Source organism: Nanorana parkeri, unplaced genomic scaffold (assembly GCF_000935625.1).
Source record: "Nanorana parkeri isolate BGI_ZX_2015 unplaced genomic scaffold, ASM93562v1 scaffold1714, whole genome shotgun sequence".
Taxonomy (NCBI): Eukaryota; Metazoa; Chordata; class Amphibia; order Anura; family Dicroglossidae; genus Nanorana; species Nanorana parkeri.
Genome location: NW_017307982.1, coordinates 28,914 through 35,746, shown reverse-complemented (window position 1 = coordinate 35,746; position 6,833 = coordinate 28,914). Strand labels below are relative to the sequence as shown.

The window sequence follows — 6,833 nt, the reverse complement described above, 5'->3', positions numbered from 1 at the left end:
AAAAAAAGGCAGTAATGCAACCCTATAACAGAAACAGGCAATAATGAAGCCTTATGGCAGAAATGCAATAGTATATCAATCAACAATGCACCTATAATGCAACCGCATATGCACCGTTTGCACATGTCCATACTATAAAGAGGGTTGCTGTGCCCCACTCGGACAGGGCCCCCCTATGTGTTATTGAGATTTAAAAATGTTACCATGTGCAGATGAAATAATTGCATTACAACAACATTATGTATAGGGTATGCAAAAATCCACTAGGCAGGAAAATTATGGATGGAACAACAAATATGAGTGACATATAAGTGAAAACCAAACGTGAAAATGAATGTGTGTGAGAATAAAAATAACCCCAGAGCTGCCGTCTGAGTAACTCATGCGGCCCACTGTGGATTTATGAGTTTTTGTCTTTGTCTCCGTGTCCCTCTGAATACCAAGGGAAGCAGTAGGCTCACCGCTGCACTGTTTGCCAAAACCCTTTATCTCTCCTCCAAGAAACAGGTAAGTCCCAGATTGACATTGAGGCCTTTGGGGTACACTGCATCTAGTGTGTAGATCCAATGTGCCTCTCTTTGGAGAAGCATTTTGGCTCTATTGCCACCTCTAGGATGTCTATGCACCTGTTCTATCACCATGCCTTTGAGTTCGTGTGTTTGATGCTTCTCTGTGGCAAAGTGAACTGCAACAGGCTTGTTGAGATCTAACTCCTCTCCTTTAGACAATTTCCCTATGGCTATACGAATGTCACTTCTGTGTTTCTGGAACCTTCTTTTAAACGGTCCAATTGTCTTACCTACATATATTAATGCACACGGGCATTTCAATAGGTAAACACAGTAATCGGTATCACAGGTATGATAACCTTGAATACTATATTTCTTCCCACTGTGGGGATGAAAAAACGATTCACCACATATCACGGAATGACATATGTTGCAGCGGTGACATCTGTAACTTCTTGACCTGCTGGAGAAGGAAAATGGTCTCTTGGCATACTTGGGTCTAGGGTCCGCCTGGACCAACAGATCCCTGAGAGAATTACTACGTTTGTAGATATGCAACGGTCTGTTTTTAATAACTGGTGTTAAAGTTTTGTCAGCCTGTAAGATATTAGAATTAATCTGAGTCGCCCTACTTATTGCCCGGGAAGCTGATGTAAATGTCTGTACAAAGGGTGGCCTCTCCTGCTTGATGACTTTACTCGACCCCTCCTCAAATCTCTCTGTGGCTTTTGTAAGTGCCTGCTCAATGACCTCAATGGGATACCCCCTTTAAATTTATCATACATGCGTCCAATCTGTTGTGCACGCACACTATGGTCTGAGCAAATACGCATGACCCTCAAAAATTGAGAGACCGGCAAATTGTCTCTCAGGTGTTGGGGGTGGGCACTATTGTAGTGTAGGATTGTATTACTATCTGTGGGTTTAGAGTATACAGATGTCAAAAACGTGTTGTTAGTGATGGTAATGGAAACATCTAAAAAGGCAATCTCTATATCAGATATGCTTGGGTTGAAGACAATACCTTTGGAAGAACACAAAATCATGTTCATAAAATACCAATGTTTTGGAAATTAATTATATAGTTATTCTACGATGGTACATGGTCCCTACTAGAATAGCTTCCTTTGCACCTCAACAATCCCCTTTGTGCTTTAGAGGATGTCCTGAACATGGCACCTACTACCACATATGGTGGTCTTGTCCCACGGCCTCCAGATTTTGGGATCCTATTTTCCGCATGATTACGATCCTTAATGATGGAACTATACCTAAAGACCCTTCCCTAGCTCTTCTTAATAACTTCCCCATACGGTTCCCTTTAACCAAACGGAAACTTATGCTACAGGTATTATCAGCGGCTAAACGTGAAATAGATATATCATGGAAATCCCCTACTCTTAGCATCTCCAGAACCAAACAGTATATAACTTGGATCATGTCCCACGAAAAGAGATCAGCACAATTAGACAACTCTATGGGGTAATTTGAAACTATTTGGTCCCCCTGGATACAACATTACCTGCCACCCACCTTCAATAGACGCTTGATCACCATCTGAAGTTTGTGCTTCTACCCATGACCAACTAGACCACTAGAAAGATACACCTTCGCTTACTTGTCCACCGGACCTCTACCCTTCTATCTCCACCCCTACCCTTCTATCTAATGCCCTCTCTCCTTTCTTTTTCTCCTCCCAACTGGTCCCTCCCTAGCCATCTCTTCCCGGTGATCCGTTGATACGAGTCCGAGCTGGCTTCCATAATCTATCATGATTTACATGTAATGCACTGTACCTACTGCCTATAGGGGCTATATCTTCTGCCAAAATAGTATATAGTGCTGTTATGTTCTTTTTAACGATCTAATCCGGACCGGCCTTGGGAGGTCCTCCTGCTCTTTCTATGGTCTTGTGTTATGTTCATTGTTACATGTGCTCTTTGTACTCCCTTAAACTGTATGGTTGAAGATTGCTACACTGTAGTTTGCGATCAGTGAAGCCTTGTTGTACACTTGCAATTTTCAAATAAAAAATTTTTGAATGAGAATTTATATAGATTGTTTCTCTATCCCATTTTCTATGGACGTTTTATATAGTAAGTTCACATGCTGCCATCTAGTGGCCTTTCGTGATAACACCTGTTTTTCTGTAATTATTTTCTGATCTACAACATATTTCCTCTTTATGTATGCCCCTCCCTTCTTCTTGTTGGTCAGTACTTCCTGTGTCATGGCCACAGCTAACAGGGCACATGTAACTAGGACACATGTACTCTGCGTAGTACGCTAGGAAAGGCATCATCTTTTGACCGCACAATACTGAAACCATTCATCTGCTGTTCCCCTGATGTTAAGAATAAAGCACCTCTTTTGGATGAAACGGTATTGACGAGTTCAGGTATCTGACAAGTATTGTCCGCAGTGAGTATATCTGCTTATACAGGCCAGGCATAGAGGTCTCAGCAAGGGATATAACGCTATCACAACAATCAGAGTCAGAATAACAGGAATATGCTGCCCTGTTAGGGGAGATGTAAAGACTACCACGGGGGGGCGGATGGCCTTTCTGGGGTGGAGATGTGGCCTTTCTGGGGCCTCATTCATTCACTTGCAGTTAGCCAGCGGATGGGAGATACGCAGGCGAATGACAGGAAAGGTGGTGAATGATGTGAGCAGGACCCGATGGAGACTCGTGAGACAACGTCTGTCTCCCCTTCTATACTACTTTTTTTTATCTCTCTTCTTTCTTGATTCTCTCTTCTTCTCTTGTCTCTCTCTCCCGGGGGTGGATGTAGAACCTCATTGCCTCCTCTTCGACCCCTTTACATCCTTCCTCCCCCAGACTTCCGGGACTTTTCTTCTTTCCTCAATCTCCTAGCTCCTTCTATTTCTTGTTTAACAATGCTATCTACAGGTTTAGAAAATGTATATCTAAATAGTTACATCACATTACTTCAATGCATGGATAAATCCTGTGCCTGCGCGCACAAATGTGATCTTATAAGTATACCGCTTGTTGATTGTATTGAAAAATCTAATAAAAAGTTTGAAACAAAAAAAATTAAATAAAATAAACTGTAGAGCCCAGATGTTCCTTGTGTGACCCAATTCATCCAGCTCTTCCATGTGCACAGAGGGCTTTGAGAAAAATCCAGAGTAAGCCACATGCAGCATTTGTTACTTGATCAACTTTTCATGGAAACCAAAAAGAGTAAAATGTAAAAGTAAAGACAGTGACAATACGGGAAACATGTTTGGAATTCTAAAATTATATTCTAAAAATTCTAATTCTAAAAAATTCATGCAATCTGACTAACTTATCTGTAAAATGTTCCCCATTACTAACAAAGAAAGGCAAATAAACATCTTTGTACAAGAAATGTAACACATTCTGTACATTCTGTCTTCACTTTCCTGTCATCATTTGTACTTTCCTGTCATCATTTGTACTAACTCTGCAAGAGAAGCAAAAAACAGTTTTAGTCAATGTGCCAAGACAATTATCCCAAGCAAGACAAGATGAAAGAGCCCGTCAAAAACAAGATCTATATAACAAAATGAGTTTTAGGCCCCTTTCACACGTGCTGGTCAGAAGGGGACTCTAACTGGAGCGTTACAGAGCCAATGTCACCATTGTGACATCCGTGTTGGTCTAGTATTCTCCACCTTGAGATGCAGAAAATAAAACTGAAATGACTGGACCCCACGCCTGTCTATCGGGAATAGGATGTAAATGGACATGCGTGTTTACATCAGATTACCCCGGATCCAGCACAATCAGCTCCATCAAAACTGAACATTGCTCCATTAGTTATTTTTTGTGGTTTAAGGCCCTGTCTGGATTCAGGGGTAGCTGAGCAAAATAGACTCGTCTGCTTAGGCATCAGATTGGGTCCGGGTGAACAACTGATAGGCAGATCTGATAAGTATAGTAATTTGGCACCCATTGTTAAGGTGCCCATACACTTTACAACCCTTGCAAGACGTTTGTCTTGCGAGGGTTGTAAAGTACTTTTAAAAAACCTACGATCTGCCCCTCTTGGACAGGCAGATCGTACTTACGATCATCGCAAGCCCGCCCCCGATGACTGCAAACGGGCAGTGTGCTGGTTCGACGTAAGACGTGCAACCGTACAGTAGAAACGGTCGCACACCTTCCATACACTGCACGATTCTCGTACGATGGCGGGATTTCCCGCGATTCTCGTACGAGAATCGTGCAGTGTATGGGCACCTTTAGGAATCAATCTGAAATCCTAAAGTGTGTGAATGGCAAGCTTTTGATTAGCAATTAAACCAATTGACTGATTCTCAGGAAAGGTTTAATTTCAAACTATATGACCTAGTAAAAAGGCAAAGTCAATACGGGTGCAGAAATCTGGTCTTCATGCCGAGCTGCAAAAACTCATTTATGTGCGTGGAGTATTCTTTTACTGAGCAACCTCCATACAATTGAATGCAGAGATAATACTGCCAGACATTATGGGACACAACAGCTTGGGGTATTGCCCAAAAATCAAAGTCTAAAATTACAAAGATGCCTCAGGAGAAAATCTGAAGCAACTGAAGTATTGCACCCTTACAGGATTCGCAGTACTAACTTGGAGAACTTTCCGTATGAAACTAAATACATTTGATATTCAAACCATGAAGGTTTGATGATTTTTGGTTTTCACTAGAAAACCCATTAAGCCAACTAGGTCTTTCTACGTTGGGAACTCCTCAGTGTGCCAGACTAATCTTGTGTGTGGTTTCTTTTTATAAAAGTAGTTGTCAAATGTAGCTGAAGGGTTAAAGCCTGTGAAAGGAGACAAGTCAGTGGCAGCAAGGACATGTAAACGTTTACTGCTGTAGCAATAGCAGCCATGTATACCTTGTACAACAGCCCATATGAACATGTATATGATGCATGTGTACATACAATATGTCTTGGGTTATTGTATGTTAATCAAGTCAATGACCTGTTGAGGTCTTAAAGTGTATGGACAATTTTGGTATTTTAGTTTGATGCAGGCACTTGCAGTTTTGACTCTTGAAACATTTGTCATCTTTACATGACTCTGGCTCACCTTTTATTTTGCAGATAATTTGGACACTTGTGTTTGAGGCACTAAAATTTGAATGTATTAAAAATATAGACTTTGTAAACTTTAGCACAGTACTGTATGACAAAAAACAGTAAAATTTGTCTATTTAGGTATTTTTGTATAATTCAGTTTGCCTATACCACATGCCTTTTTAGATACTTGAACTCTGGGTATAATCCAGTGGTTTATCTACACCTTAAAAGCAAAGCTTTACTTTTACAAGGCAGTTAGACGCAGAAAATGTTCCCTCCCTTGTACATTGCCTCAGTGCGTCTGTATAAAATCTATAGGCAGGGTCAGTCAGAACTACTTTATTCAGCTGCATTATAACAAACTCCTAAAAACGGAGGTTTGCTTTAGGGACTGGAATCCAAATTTAAAGTAACTGAAGTTAGACTTCATACACGGCTCCATTGACCTCTAGAGCCGCAGGCAATGTGGAGCAACTCATCTGCAGCAAACAGTTTATCAGCAGCTAGAGCTCTGCCTGCACCCCCTCAGCAGCCTTCCAAAGAAAAATGGAAAAAGTTATATGGGCGCAGGGAGCCGAGGACCTGTCAACCTGAGGATGGATTGCTCCATGGTCAGTGAAGGCTTGTTTATAAAAAAATTCTCCAGTGCCCAGGCTATGGGCATTGCAGCACTGACATTCCCAAAATGCAATGCCTACGTAGCTGCAAGCACTGAAGCAAATAACCCTTATAAAAAAACAGCAAAAGATATGAAATGTTCTGCATTCTCCTCAACATCTTAGCTTAATCTACAACAACTCCTGGTTGCAATAGAAAGTGCCCCGCAGTTATTGCTGGAAGAAGCAGAGAGTCAAGTAGCAGACTCCCTGCTGAGGGGGGGGAGACAGATCTGGCCAAGACAATTTGAACTTTTCAGGAGGATTTGCTTCACAGCACATACTTCTGCTGTGAGGGTCAGAGGCCACAGCGCTGGAATAGAGGGAAGGCAATGAGACTCAGACTGCCAGAGTATAACAGCTATTCCAGGACAGGGAAGAGCTTTTCTCTTTCTAGAAACCAATGAGGGATGATTTCAGATTATGTAGATTGCCTAGCCACAGGTTTGCATTAAAGATCATTTGTCTTGTCTTGTGTCTAATCAGATCAGCACTTGCTACAGGCAGAAGTGGGTATTGTGGTGCTGCAGGACAGAATCAAATCGTTTCTGCATAAATCAAAAAAAAAAAAAAAGAGCCAACTTACTAAAAAAAAAAAAAAAAAAACAC

General features: G+C 41.4%; 1 long non-coding RNA gene across 1 annotated transcript in view; it reads right to left on the bottom strand.

The window, feature by feature from the left end:
* The window catches only part of LOC108799396, a 16,133-nt gene extending 12,357 nt beyond the window's left edge, over positions 1-3,776 (bottom strand). The window contains exon 1 of the long non-coding RNA XR_001942027.1: positions 3,563-3,776. This is a non-coding gene — a long non-coding RNA (uncharacterized LOC108799396). The remainder of the gene's footprint in view (positions 1-3,562) is intronic.
* Positions 3,777-6,833: the final 3,057 nt, after the last annotated feature.